The 14,876-nt window shown below is 47.8% G+C and overlaps 1 pseudogene; it reads right to left on the reverse strand.

Moving 5' to 3' along the window:
* LOC139024708 (alpha-actinin-1-like) overlaps positions 1-9,187 on the reverse strand; it is a 41,103-nt pseudogene extending 31,916 nt beyond the window's left edge.
* Positions 9,188-14,876: the final 5,689 nt, after the last annotated feature.

Here is a 14,876-nt window from a genome sequence, read left to right on the forward strand (position 1 = left end):
GAGTCCGGAGGCACAGTGTGTGCTAGACTACACTGACGGAGCTGAGCTAACGTGGCACAGGATTAACCCATCTCACAGGTTTTAGATGTGTGAGGAGGATACCATCTCACGGAGAGGGGTGTAGATGAAACGATTACCATCTCACAGGAAGAGGGTGTAGATGAAAGGCGATTACCATCTCACAGGAGAGGGGTGTAGATGAAAGGGTGATTACCATCTCACAGAGAGTGTGTAGATGAAAGGCTCAGTCACTTTTGTTGCAGGTTGTTTTGATTGAAGTTCCTCCACTGATTTTACAATAATCTCGTTCCCCTGTCTCATTCCCCTGTCATTCCCCTGTCTCGCTCCCCTGTCTCGCTCCCCTGTCTCCGCCCCTGTCTCGCTCCCTGTCTCGCTCCCCTGTCCTCCCCTGTCTCGTCCCCTGTCTCGCTCCCCTGTCTCGTTCCTCTGTCTCGTTCCCCTGTCTCGCTCCCCTGTCTCGCTCCCCTGTCTCGTTCCCCTGTTCTCCGTTTCCCTGTTCTCGTTCCCCTGTCTCGTCTCCCCTGTCTCGTTCCCCTGTCTCGCTCCCCTGTCTCGCTCCCCTGTCTCTCTCCCTGTCTCTCTTCCCTGGTCTCGTTCCCCTGTCTCGCTCCCCTGGTCTCGTTCCCCTGTCTCGCTCCCTGTCTCGCTCCCCTGTCTCGTTCCCCTGTCTCGCTCCCCTGTCTCTCTTCCCTGTCTCGTCCCCTGTCTCGTCCCTGTCTCGTTCCCTGTCTCGCTCCCGTCGTCCGCTCCCCTGTCTCGTTCCCCTGTCTCGTCCCCGTTCTCTGTTCCCTGTCTTCCCTGTCTCGTCCCTGTCTCGCTCCCCTGTCTCCTTCCTCGTCCGTTCTCGTCTCCCCTTGTCCTCCCTGTCTCGCTCCCCTGTCTCGCCCCTGTCTCGCTCCCCTGTCTCTCTTCCCTGTCCTCTTCCCTGTCTCGTTCCCCTGTCTCGCTCCCCTGTCTTCGTTCCCTGTCTCGCTCCCCTGTCTCGCTCCCCTGTCCGTTCCCCTGTCTCGCTCCCTGTCTCGCTCCCCTGTCTCGCTTCCCTGTCTCGTTTCCCTGTCTCGTTCCCCGTCTCGTTCCCTGTCTCGCTCCCCTGTCTCGCTCCCCTGTCTCGCTCCCCTGTCTCTCTTCCCTGTCTCGTTCCCCTGTCTTCTCTTCCCTGTCTCGTTCCCCTGTCTCGTTCCCCTGTCTCGTCCCTGTCTCGTTCCCCTGTCTCGTTCCCCTGTCTCGTTCCCCTGTCTCGTTCCCTGTCTCGTTCCTCAGTGAGCTGGACTACTATGACTCCCCCAGCGTGAACGCTCGCTGCCAGAACCTTACTTTAACTCCTGAGCGATGGCAGCTATCTGCTCTACGCGGTCCTGGTGCGCGGCCAGGTCGCTCTCGAAGGCCTCATGTTTCTTCAGCAGAGCCTTGATCTCAGACAGAGAGGCCGTCTCAAAGTCCCGCGCCTGCAGCATCACCTCCTTACCTGCAGGGGGAGACACACCACAGGCATCGCTGTAAAATGGATACAGTAAATACACGAATACAGAATGTATGTTGAACAAAAACAGATTACAGAGGACATGATACATATTTAAGGTGCTGCACACAGTGATCGTACATTCCATATCAAATCATTTCTGGGTAACAAATCAAATGTTATTTGTCACGTGCGCTGAATAAAACATGTGTAGACCTTTACAGTGAAATGCTGACTTACAAGCCCTTAACCCACAATGCAGTTTACAATTAAGTCACTTTACAATAATAGTTTCAATCGAAAACGGAAACAGAAGTGGTGTTCTTGCATGGTTCTGGTACCTTCTGTCCAGGTTTCGTGGATGGCTGCTTTCTGGCGGAACTTCTCGGCCAGGTGGTCGAGTCTCTCCAGCCGGCGTATCTCGTTGAGGAGCCACTCCTCATAACCCTTCTCAGCCCCCTCCAGGCCGCCCCACGCGTTAGAGACGTCCTGCGCAAATACAACAACTAACATATATAGGTTCAGCTTACAGTCACCAGTCACCAGTCACCAGTCACCAGTCACCAATCACCAATCACCAGTCACCAATCACCAATCACCAATCACCAATCACCAGTCACCAATCACCAATCACCAGTCCCCAATCACCAGTCACCAGTCACCAATCAAGTTGTGTCTGAGGGAGGGGGAGGGAGGGGGGGGGCTGATTTAAAGTGACGATGGAAACATTTACATTTTACATTTAAGTCATTTAGCAGACGCTCTTATCCAGAGCGACTTACAAATTGGAAACGAGGCTCCAGGGTGTTAGAGAGGATTGTTTTCACAACAGAAGTTCTTCGGTTATGCAAACCCTCAGTTTCATCAGCTGTCCGAGTGGCTGGTCTCAGACAAACCCTCAGTTTCATCAGCTGTCTGGGTGGCTGGTCTCAGACAAACCCTCAGTTTCATCAGCTGTTGGGGTGGCTGGTCTCAGAAATACCCTCAAGTTTATCATCGCTTGTCTGCGGTGGCTGGTTCTCAGAGACAAACCTCAGTTTCATCAGCTGTCTGGGTGGCTGGTCTCAGACACCTCAGTTTCATCAGCTGTCTGGGGGTGGCTGGTCTCAGCATGCGAGGTCTCAGTCTTTCATCAGCTGTCTGGGTGGCTGGTCTCTAGAGATCCCTCAGTTTCTCAGCGTGTCCTGGGTGGCTGGTCTCAGAAACCCTCAGTCATAGCTGTGTGGGTGGCTGGGCTCAGACCATCCCTCAGTTTCATTCAGCTGTCTGGAGTGGTGGTCTCAGACAAACCTCAGTTTCATCAGCTGTCGAGTGGCTGGTCTCAGACCCTCCCGTTTCATCAGCTGTCTGGGTGCTGGTTTCTCAGACACCTCAGTTTCATCAGCTGTCTGGGTGGCTGGTTCTCAGACAAACCTCAGTTTCATCAGCTGTCTGCCGGTGGCTGGTCTAGAAACCCTGAGTTATCAGCTGTCGGTGGCTGGTTCAGACAACCTCGTTTCATCAGCGCTGTCTGGGTGTCTGGTCTCAGAACAAAACCTCAGTTTCATCAGCGTCGGGTGTGGTCTCAGCAACCTCGTGTTCTGCTGTTGGGTGGCTGGTCTCAGAACCCTCAGTTTATCAGCTGTCTGGGTGGCTGGTTCAGACAACCTCAGTTTCATCAGCTGTCTGGGTGGCTGGTCTCAGACATCCCTCAGTTTCATCAGCTGTCTGGGTGGCTGGTCTCGAGATCCCTCAGTTTCATCAGCTGTCTGGGTGGTCTGTCTCAGAACTCAGTTTCCATCAGCTGTCTGGGTGGCTGGTCTCAGGACCAACCCTCAGTTTCATCAGCTGTCTGCGGTGGCTGGGTCTCAGACAACCCTCAGTTTCTTCAGCTGTCTGGGTGGTGGTCTCAGACACCTCAGTTTCATCAGCTGTGTCTGGGTGGCTGGTCTCAGACATCCCTCAGTTTCATCAGCTGTCGGGTGGTGGTCTCAGACAAACCCTCAGTTTCATCAGCTGTCTGGGTGGTGTCTCAGACTCCCTCAGTTTCATCAGCTGTCTGGGGTGGCTGGTCTCAGACAAACCTCAGTTTTCATCAGCTGTTGGTGTGCTGGTCTCAGCGACCCCTCAGTTTCATCAGCTGTCTGGTGGCTGGTCTCAGACAACCTCAGTTTCATAGCTGTCCAGGTGGCTGGTCTCAGACCTCCTCAGTTTCATCAGCTGTCTGGGTGGCTGGTCTCAGACACTCCAGTTCATCAGCTGTCTGGGTGGCTGGTCTAGACCATCTTTTCATCAGCTGTCTGGGTGGCTGGTCTCAGACACCTCAGTTTCATCAGCTGTTGGGTGGCTGTCTCAGACAAAACCCTCAGTTTCATCAGCTGTCTGGGTGGCTGGTCTCAGACAACACCCTCAGTTTCATCAGCTGTCTGGGTGGCTGGTCTCAGACAACCTCAGTTTCATAGCTGTCGGTGGCTGGTCTCAGACATCCCTCAGTTTCATCAGCTGTCTGGGGGCTGGTCTCAGAACCCTCAGTTTCATGCTGTTCGGTGGCTGGTCTCAGACAAACCTCAGTTTTCAGCTGTCTGGGTGGTGGTCTCAGAGATCCCTCAGTTTCATCAGCTGTCTGGTGGCTGTCTCAGATGATCCCTCAGTTTCATCAGCTGCTGGGTGGCTGGTCTCAGACAAACCTCAGTTTCATCAGCTGTGGGTGGCTGGTCTCAGACACCCTCAGTTTCATCAGCTGTTGGGTGGCTGGTCTCAGACCAACTCAGTTTCATCAGCTGTTCTGGGTGGCTGGTCTCTGCAGAACCTCAGTTTCATCAGCTGTCTGGTGGCTGGTCTCAGACCTCAGTTTCATCAGCTGTCTGGGTGGCTGGTCTCAGACAAACCTCAGTTTCATCAGCTGTCCTGGGTGGCTGTATCGACCTCAGTTTCTTCAGCTGTCTGGGTGGCTGGTCTCAGAACCCTCAGTTTCATCAGCTGTCTGGGTGGATGGGTCTCAGAATCCCTCAGTTTACTTCAGTGTTTGGTGGTGGTTCTCAGACACCTAGTTTCATTCGCTGTCCAGGTGGCTGGTCTCAGACCATCCCTCAGTTTCATCAGCTGTCTGGGTGGCTGGTCTCAGACCATCCCTCAGTTTCATCAGCTGTCTGGGTGGCTGGTCTCAGACAAACCCTCAGTTTCATCAGCTGTCTGGGTGGCTGGTCTCAGACAAACCCACAGGTGAAGAAGCCGGATGTGGAGGTCCTGGGCTGGTTTGGTTACACGTGGTCTGCGGTTGTAAGTCCGGTTGGACGTACTGCCAAATTCTCTAAAATTACGTTGGTTGAGCGGCTTATGGTAGAGAAATGAACATACAATTCTCTGGCAACAGCTCTGGTTGCAGTCAGCATGACCATTACAAGCTCCCTCAAAACTTGAGACATCTGTGGCATTGTGTTGTGTGACAAAACTGCACATTTTAAAGTTATTGTCCCCAGCACAAGGTGCATCTGTGTAATGATCATGCTGTTTAATCAGCTTCTTGATAGGCCACACCTGTCAGGTGGATGGATTATCTTGGCAAAGGAGAAATGCTCACTAACAGGGATGTAAACACATTTGTGCTCAAAACTTGAGAGAAAAGCTTTTTGTGCGTATGGAACATTTCTGGGATCTTTTATTTCAACTCATGAAACACGGGACCAACACTTTACATGTTGCGTTTATATTTGTGTTCAGTGTAGCTGCTCGTTTTGTGATCAAGATTCGGGAATCTGAGCAGCGTCTCGCTAAAGCCGATGCTGATCTCCTCGAATGTGTAAATAACAACTGACTTAAACAGAGGGCGTGGAGAGAGAAAGAGCGAGAGACGGAGAGAGAGAAATCATGAGAAGACAAAAAGATAATTACTTGACACATTGGAAAGAATTTACAAAAAAAACAGAGCAAACTAGAATGTTATTAGGCCCTAAACAGAGAGTACACAGTGGTAGAATACCTGACCACTGTGACTTGATGCAAAATTAAGGAAATCTTTGACTATGTACAGACTCAGTGAGCATAGCCTTGCTATTGAGAAAGGCCGCCGTAGGCAGACCTGGCTCTCAAGAGAAGACAGGCTATGTGCACACTGCCCACAATATGAGGTGGTAACTGAGCTGCACTTCCTAACCTCCTGCCCAATGTATGACCATATTAGAGASACATATTTCCCTCAGATTACACAGATCCACAGAGAATTTGAAAACAAATCCAATCTTGATAAACCTCCATATCTATTGGGTGAAATATAACAGTGTGACTGTTATGTTTATTTATTTTTCCTATTTGCACATCGTTACAACACTGTATATATACATAATGTGACATTTGAAATGTCTTTATTCTTTTGGAACTTCTGTGGCTGTAATATTTGCTATTAACTTTTTATTGTTTATTTTCACTTTTGTTTATTACATTTCACTTGCTTTGGCAATGTTAACATATGTTTCCCATGCCAATAAAGCCCTTTGAATTGAATTGAAATTGAATTGAGAGAGAGAAAGAAACAGAGAGAGAGGCAAAGAGTGAGAGAGGGAGAGAGCGAGACAGAGAGAGAGAGAGAGGAGAGGACAGACGAATGAGCCAAGGGAGAGTAGAGAGAGAAGACGACAGAGAGAGAGAGAGACGAGAGAGAGACAGAGAGAGAGAGAGAGAAAAGAGAGAGAAGAGAGAGAGAGAGAACGAAAGAGAACAGACAGAGAGAGAGAAGAGGAAAACAGAGAGAGAACAGAGAGAGAGAGAGAGACAGAGAGAGAGAGAGAAACAGAGAGAAACAGAGAGAGAGAGAGAGAGAGAGAGAGAGAGAGAGAGAGAGAGAGAGAGAGAGAGAGAGAGGAGAAGAGAGAGAGGAGAGAGAGAGAAAGAAACAGAAGAGAGAGGGGGTGTATGGACTTCATACTGTAGGTTACCTACCGACACCATCTTCCCCTCAGAGGGCATGAAGGCAGGTCTGTTACTCAGCCTCAGCTGGTCTGCAGGGTGTTGAAGTTGATCTCCAGCTGGCACTTCTCCTGGACCTTTTAATATACACAATTAAATGTGCCTCTTAGCAGACGGTTCCATCCAAAATGACTTAGTCACACACTGTTCGATTATTATTAAACCTATTCAGGGAAGTCCCATGAGACCGATGTCTCTTTCACAAGGAGCCCTGATTCATAAAAGGAATTAGTGACAATTATTATAACAATCCAAGCGGGTGTGAAACCTTGGGGGGCTTGTGTTGGCGGCGATAGTCCCTGAAGTCCTCCAGCTTCTGCTGCATCGCCCGCATGGTGTTCTCTGGAGCACGGTTCTCCAGCCACGGGATGTGCGACGGATCCACTCTAGAAGCTATGGGGGGTGAAAAAGGAAGAGAGAGGGGGGGGTGGAAGAGGAGAGGCATAGAGAACAGAAGGAGAGGAGAAATTGGGAGAGGATGGAGAGAGGAACAGAAGGAGAGGAGAATTGGAGGAGAGGAGGAGAGAGAACAGGAGAGAGGGAGAATTGGAGAAGGAGGAGAGAGGAACAGGAGGAGAGGTAGATTGTAAGAAGGGTAAGAGGGACGGACAGACAGGGCAGTATAGAGGACAACGGAGAAGAGGAGAGGAGGAGAGACAGCAGTTATAGAGGGACAGAAGGAGAGAGAGGGACAGACAGGGCAGGTATAGAGGGACAGACGGAGAAGGAGGAGAGGAGGGACAAACAGGGCAGTTATAGGGACAGAAGGAGAAGAGGAAGGAGGACAGACAGGCAGGTATAGAGGACAGAAGAGAAGGAGAGAGGAGGGACAGACAACAGGCAGGTATAGAGGACAGAAGGAGGAGAGAGGGACAAACAGGGCAGTTATAGAGGGACAGAAGAGAAGGAGGAGAGGAGGACAGACAGGCAGGTATAGAGGACAGAAGGAGAAGGAGGAGAGGAGGGACAGACAGGCAGGTATAGAGGGACAAAGGAGAAGGGGAGAGGAGGGACAGACAGGGCAGGTATAGAGGGACAGAAGGAGAAGGAGGAGAGGAGGGACAGACAGGGCAGGTATAGAGGGACAGAAGGAGAAGGAGGAGAGGAGGGACAGACAGGGCAGGTATAGAGGACAGACGGAGAAGGAGGAGAGGAGGGGGGGGACAGACAGGCAGGTATAGAAGGACGAAGGAGAAGGAGGAGAGGAGGGACAGACAGGGCAGGTATAGAGGGACAGAAGGAGAAGGAGGAGAGAGGACAGACAGGCAGGTATAGAGGGACAGAAGGAGAGAGGAGGAGGGGACAGACAGGGCAGGTTATAGAGGGACAGAAGGAGAAGAAGGAGAGGAGGGACAGACAGGGCAGGTATAGAGGGACAGAAGGAGAAGAGGAGGAACACCACACCTCGACACCGAGTCGGGCAGGTATAGAGGGACAGTGAAGGAGTGTGAGCAGGTTAACACAATGAGAAAAAGGAATGGAAAAAGAGAGAGAACTTTTGTATTAATAGGAATAACTAATACATGTAGCAGTGAATGTAGGAAGCTAATTCAATAAACACAATTACTACTACTTCCTTTTTTTTAGCTGGTCCCAGATCAGTTGTGGGACCCACCCACTCCTTGTCATGACGTAACATGACAGCACAAACAGCCTGAGACACAGGCCACTCTGTTGCTTTACTCATATTTCGATACCTAGTTGTCACCTGTGTTGTGACATTGTGAGGTCAGTCTCTACACTGTCAGAGCAACCAGCCTCTGGCGCTAGGACTGGGAGTAAGAAGAGGGAGGGAGGGAGAGGGAAGAGAGGGGGACAGGAGAGAGGAGAGAGGGAATGCATGGTCCAAAAAGCTTCTTAACAGCTTCTACCCCCAAGCCATAAGACTCCTGAACAGCTAATCAAATGGCTACCCAGACCCCTCTTTTACACTGCCTACTAACCTCTGTTTATTATCTATGCATAGTCACTTTAACTCTACCTACATGTACATATTACCTCAATTACTTCGACTAACCGGTGCCCCCGCACATTGATCTGGTAACCCTGTATAGCTATACCTCCGTACCCTATACAGCCTCGCTATTGTTATTTACTGCTGCTGTTTAATTATTTTTACTTTTATTTTAAATATTGACTTATCTATTTTTACTTAAAACGTTTTTGTTCCTTAAAACTTCTTAAATCATTGTTGTAAGCATAAGTTAAGCATTCCTGAAGGTCTACCTACACCTGTTGATAACAGCATTTCACTGTAAGTCTACACACCTGTGTATTCAGCATTCACTGGAGTCTACTACACCTGTTGTATTCAGCATTCACTCGAGGCTCTACTAACCTGTTGTATTCAGCATTTCACTGTGAGGTCTACTACACCTGCTGTATTCAGCATTTCACTGTGAGGTCTACCTACCACCTGTTGTATTCAGCATTTCACTGGTAAGGTCTACTACACCTGCTGTATTTAGCATTTCACTGGGTCTCCTACACCTTTGTATTCAGCATTCACGTAAGTCTACTACACCCTGTTGATTCAGCATTTCACTGTGCAGGTCTACCTACACCTGTATTAGCATTCACTGTAAGGTCTACCTACACCTGTTGTATTTGGGCACATGTGACTAATACAATTTGAATTGATTTGATTATGGGAGGGGAGCAGAGAAGGGTGTGGTTCTTACATCACTAGCCAGCTTCTCGTAATCCTCCATCAACTGCCTCATTCTCCTGTTGACAGCCAGCACCTTGCAGATCCGATTGGCTGCCGTCCCCCTGGGGGAGGAAGAGAAGGAACATGGTGAATACATTCATCATCGCCATGGAACGTTACTAGTTCAGTCAGAACACGTCATGCGTTTATATCTAACTCTCTCTCTCTAAGATATAACTCTCTCTCCCCTCTCAGACTACGTCTATCTAACTTCTCTCCTCTCTCTCTCTTGGATATCTAACTCCTCTCTCCTCTCTAACACTTACCCTCGAACTCTCCTCTTCTAATATCTAACTCTCTCTCCCCTCTAGACACTGTATCTAACTCCTCTTTGATATCTAACTCCTCCTCCCTCTCTAGACACTCTAACACTCTCTCTTCTTTGAAATCTAACTCTCTCTCCCTCTCTAGACACTGTATCTAACTCTCTCTCCCCTCTCCTAAAACTTATCTAACCCTCTCTCTGCGATATCTAACTCTCCTCCCTCTCTAGACACTGTATCTAACTCCTCTCTCTCTCGCTCTACCTCTCTCCGATATCTAACTCTCTCTCCCCTCTAGATACGTATCTAACCTCTCTCGCCCTCTCTATACTGTATCTAATCTCTCAACTAAACTCTCTCTCCCTCTTAGATCGTGTATCTAACTCTCTTTCTCTCTCTAGATCCTGTATCTAACTATCTCTCCCTCTCTCTGTCTAGATATCTAACTCTCCTCATCTCTCTGTCTAAATATCTAACTCTCCTCATCTCTCTGTCTAGATATCTAACTCTCCTCCTCTCTCTGTCTAGATACTAACCGTCTCCTCTGTCTAGATAATCTAAACCGTCTATTCTAATCATCTCTCTACCTCTATCATATCTACTCAAGTACTCTCTCTTCATCAGATAGTACAGTAGAGGAATGGGCTGAGCAGCAATGAGGTACACTCTCTCTCGTATCAGATAGTACAGTAGAGGAATGGCTAGCAGCAAGTGACTCCGACGCACTATCTCCTTTCTCCGTTCATCAAGATCAGTACAGTAGAGGAAGTGCGGCTAGCAGCAAGTGAGGTACACTCTCTCTTCATCAGATAGTACAGTAGAGGAATGGGCTAGCAGCAAGTGAGGTACACTCTCTCTTCATCAGAGAGTACAGTAGAGGAATGGGCTAGAAGATACTGTCATCAGTGTCAAAACAACGACCGAAAAGTTGGAAAAACAGGTGGCGGACCTTACTTCAAAACTAAACTCGCTCGAGAACCATAAACAGGAGGTCAAATTTGAGACTGGGTTAATCTACCCGAAAAAGTGGAAAAATGGTGACGCAGTTGCATTTCTCGAGAGATGCCTTCTCGAGGCATTAGGTCTGGACAACTTTCCGGACCCCCTGCGCATTGAAAGAGCCCATCGGCTTCCGGCTCCTTCAGGCCTGAGAACCCACTCCTCTCCTCGATTCCTTATCATGAAGTTTCTCAACTTTTAAGACAAGTGAGGCGGAAAGCCAGGGCTATGGGCAAGGTGATGTACGGGGACCAAGAGATCATGTCCTTCCCTGACCTATCCGCGGATCTGCACTGAAAAAAGAAAAGGCTACGATTGGGTCAAACGCCAGCTCGGGTCCCTCAACATTGCATATGGAATAGCCTTCCCAGCTAAACAACGCGTGACTTACAATGGACGGTCTCACGGGTTTGAATCTCCCTCTCAAGCCGAGGCGGTTCATCCGTGGCATACAACGTGAATCTTCTTCCTAGTCATGTTGCCGCTGTGAAGTTACACCACCACTTTGGACTACGGAGAATTAAACCACCTTGGATTATGAGACTTTTGGCAAGCTAACTAACATTAGCTAATGTATTAGCTGCTACTGTAGTACTAGCAGCTAGCATAACAGTTAAGTGAATAATACGACGAGCTAGCCCACTCAAAGTTTCCTTGTATTATTTGTAGCCTGTATGTGCTCATCACTTAGCTCAGTTTCTTCTATATGACAGGCGAGATAGCTGTCCGTTGAACGTTGGACTTCATGTTTAAGTTTATTTTTTGYTATGTTGATAATTCTCTTCCATTGGATGACATAAAACCTTGTAAAATGCCGGTGAAGATGTTTACCTCCATGTCAACGGACACATCGGGACCTTGTTCATTCATCCTACACCACCGAGAAGCATCGGGACCTTGTTCATTCATCCTGCACCACCGAGAAGCATCGGGACCTTGTTCATTCATCCTACACCACCGAGAAGCATCGGGACCTTGTTCATTCATCCTACACCACCGAGAAGCATCACAACGCTGGTCAGACTGGGTGCCTGTTGTCTCTCTCTCTCTCATGGTGGTCTAATCACCTGGTCAGACTGGTGTCTTCTCTGTGTCGTTGCCTCTATCCCTGGTGTCCTGACACACCTCCGGGTCAACTGGTGCTGTTACTCTTCCTCTCATACTCCTGTGTTAACAACCCTGGTCAACTGGTGTTCTGTTGTCTGACTGATAACTGCTCCACACTGCTGGAAACTTTTGTCTCTGCAGGGTCTTTACTCTGCGCGGTTCTCATATCTCTCTTTTTTTTATTCATCTCTCCTTCCCTCCAATATACTGACGTCCTAGCCTTCTGGGTTCCTGGTGGCAGACGATCGTTAGACACGTTGAGCGCCGGATGAGAAAGGCATCATGTACTATCATGTAGATCGTGTTACTACTAATCCGGTTTTTTAACGCTTTCTCAGTCAAGCAAAAGGTAAGTACTATAAGTGGTTACTACCAAAGGCCTTACTCAGGCAATCAGAAAGTACAGTACCAACAGTGTTTACTACCAGGCGCTATCTCAGGCAGCAGAAGGTAGTAACCACAGTGTTACTTAACGTAAGGCCTTCTACAGGCAAAGCAGAAGGTACAGTACCACAGTGTTATACCAGGCCCTTCTCTAGGCAAGCAGAAGGTTGAGCGCCTACCCTCTAGTCTCTAGTCCTTTAGTCTTTCTAGACATTAGAGACCGTAATAGTCCTGTATACCACTACAGACTGTTAATAGTCTGTCCACTAGAGTACTGTATTCTCAGTCCTTGTACACTAGAGACTGTAATAGTCCTGTACCACTATGAAGGACTGTAATAGTCTGTACCATAGAGACCTAATAGTGCGCTGAACACACTAGAGACATAATACGTGCCTGTATATAAGACTTGTAATCAGTCCTGTACACTAGAGCTGTACTAGTCCTGTACCACTCTATAGAGACTGTAGATTAGTCTTGTGACTCATTGAACGCAGCCTGTAGATTTGCTTCCCTGTAGCCATTGCACTAGAACGCATTGCTAACTAGAGCGCCTGTACGGTTGGTACTTAGAGGACTGTAAATAGTCTGTACGAGCTAGAGACTGTATTAGTCTTGGGTGACCATTAGAAGAACCGAGTAATAGTCTGTAACATAGAGACTGTAATAGTCTGTTACACTAGAGCCGTAATAGTCCTGGTAACACTCAGAGACTGTAATAGTCTGTACCGATAGAGACTGTAATGTCTCGGTCCACTGGTGTCAGAGACACTGAGTATAGTTGTACGACGTTAGACCGTAAATCCTGTACTCACTCAGGGAACTTGTGAGAGTAGTTCGTGTTAACCCACTAGAGGACTGGGTATCAGTTCCTCTGTGACCACTAAGAAGACTGTTAATTACTAGCCTGTATTTGGTCTTGTTTTTGGTGGGGTGGGTGCGTTGAGGTAGGTCGCTGGTGGGTGAAAGTTGAGTTCGGGCTTGTGTACCGGACTAGTGGGATCCTTGTGTGTGGTGTGGTGTTATAGTTGCTGTGGTGATGTCATGAACCCTAGGCTCGGAACTGGATCTTTGTTGCGAGCTAGTCCAAATAGAGACTGTAGATGAAGATCCTTGATCACATAGAGCTGTAAGTCTGTAACTTACACGCAGACTCGATAGATGGTGCTACTGTACTACATTAGAGACTAATGGCTCGTAATAGTCCGCTGTTACACTTAAATGAGACTAAGTAATAGTACCTTGTAGTAGACACTAGGTTAGACTAGACGTTAATAGTACCCATGATGGCGATAGAGACTGTAATAGTCCTGTACCATAGAGACTGTAATAGTCCTGTACCACAGAACTAATAGTCTACTGAGACCTAATAGTCTACCTAGGCTACATAGGTACCAGCTAGAGACGTATAGTCCTGTGACACTAGAGACTGTATAGTCTATACCACTTAGAGACCGTAATAGTCCTGTACCATAGGATGATCCGTTAAATAGTCTCTGTTACCATAGAGGACCGTAAGTAGTTCACTGTACCACTAGAGACCGATAGTCTGTACCCAGATAACTTATAGTCCGTGTTAACCACCTAGAGAACGTAAAGTCCGTTACCACTAGAGACTGTAATAGTGTGTAGCCCACGTAGAGGACCTAATAGATCCTGTACCACTAGAGACTGTAATATCTGTACACTAGAGCACCGAGTAATTAGTATGCCTGTACACTAGAGACGGTATAGGTTCTCTGTTACACTATGAGTAATCTTAATAGTCCTGTTACGTTAGTAGATAGTTTAACTGTAGATCCTGAGATCCTGTGTGGGCGCACTAGCAGACTGTAATGTCTGTCCGACTAAGATGAAGAATAAGTAGGTCACTTGGTACCACTGAGAGTACTCTGTATATAAGTCCTGTATCCATCTGCGGATGGGACAACCGTTAGTCCTGTATTCAAAAGACACTAGCATAGTATAGTCGAGTAACGCAACTAGACGCACGCCGATAATAGACCCTGTACACTAGACGACTGTAATAGTTCCTGTCCACTAGATGCTGTAATAGTCTGTACCCTCAGAGACGTAATAGTCCTGTACCCTAGAGACCGGTAATAGTCCTGTACCTGTAAGCTTAAGAGAGACTGTAATAGTCCTGTACCACTAGAGACTGTTAATAGTCCTGACCACTAAGAGACGTGACTTAAATAAGTCGTGTACCCCTAGAGACCGTAATAGTCCTGTACCACTAGAGACCGAGTAATAGTCTCTGTACCACTAGAGACTCGTAAATAGTCCTGTACCACTAAGAGAACAATAATGAGTCCTGTACCACTAGAGACTGTAATAGTCCTGTACCACTAGAGGACCTAATAGTCCTGTACCACTAGAGACTGTAATGATGTCCTGGTTACCACTAGAGACCGTAATAGTCCTATAACTATAAAGCACGTGTAATAGTCCTATACACTGAGACTGTAATAGTCCTGTACCTCTAGAGACTGTAATAGTCTGTACTCAACTAGAGACCCTGTAATAGTCCTGTACCACTAGAGACTGTAATAGTCCTGTAACCAACAGCTAGAGACCTCGTTATAAGTTGTGGACGCTTAATAAATAGTCCTGACTACCCACTAGATGGAACTTGATTAATAGTGCGGCTTAGGGCAACACTTCTAGAGACTGTAAATAAGTCCTGTGTAGACGATATAGAGAGACTGTAATGGCTTCGGTAATATCCTCTCGTGTAATATACCACTAGAGAACATAATAAAGTCCTGTACCACTAGAGACTGTTGGTTGAGTAATAGTCCTGTAGTTCAAGCATCTGATAGAGGGGGCTCAATAGTCCTCCAACAGTGACCACCCTACCTAGAAGACGCTGTGTTGACTCGTTATAGTATAAGTCCTGTACACTAGAGCAAGTAATAGTCCTATATCTTCGTGCCCGTTTTAATAGAAAACCGTAAATAGTCCTAACCTGATATGGCGTCCCACAAACTAA

Source organism: Salvelinus sp. IW2-2015, unplaced genomic scaffold (assembly GCF_002910315.2).
Source record: "Salvelinus sp. IW2-2015 unplaced genomic scaffold, ASM291031v2 Un_scaffold1806, whole genome shotgun sequence".
In the NCBI taxonomy this organism is placed as follows: Eukaryota; Metazoa; Chordata; class Actinopteri; order Salmoniformes; family Salmonidae; genus Salvelinus; species Salvelinus sp. IW2-2015.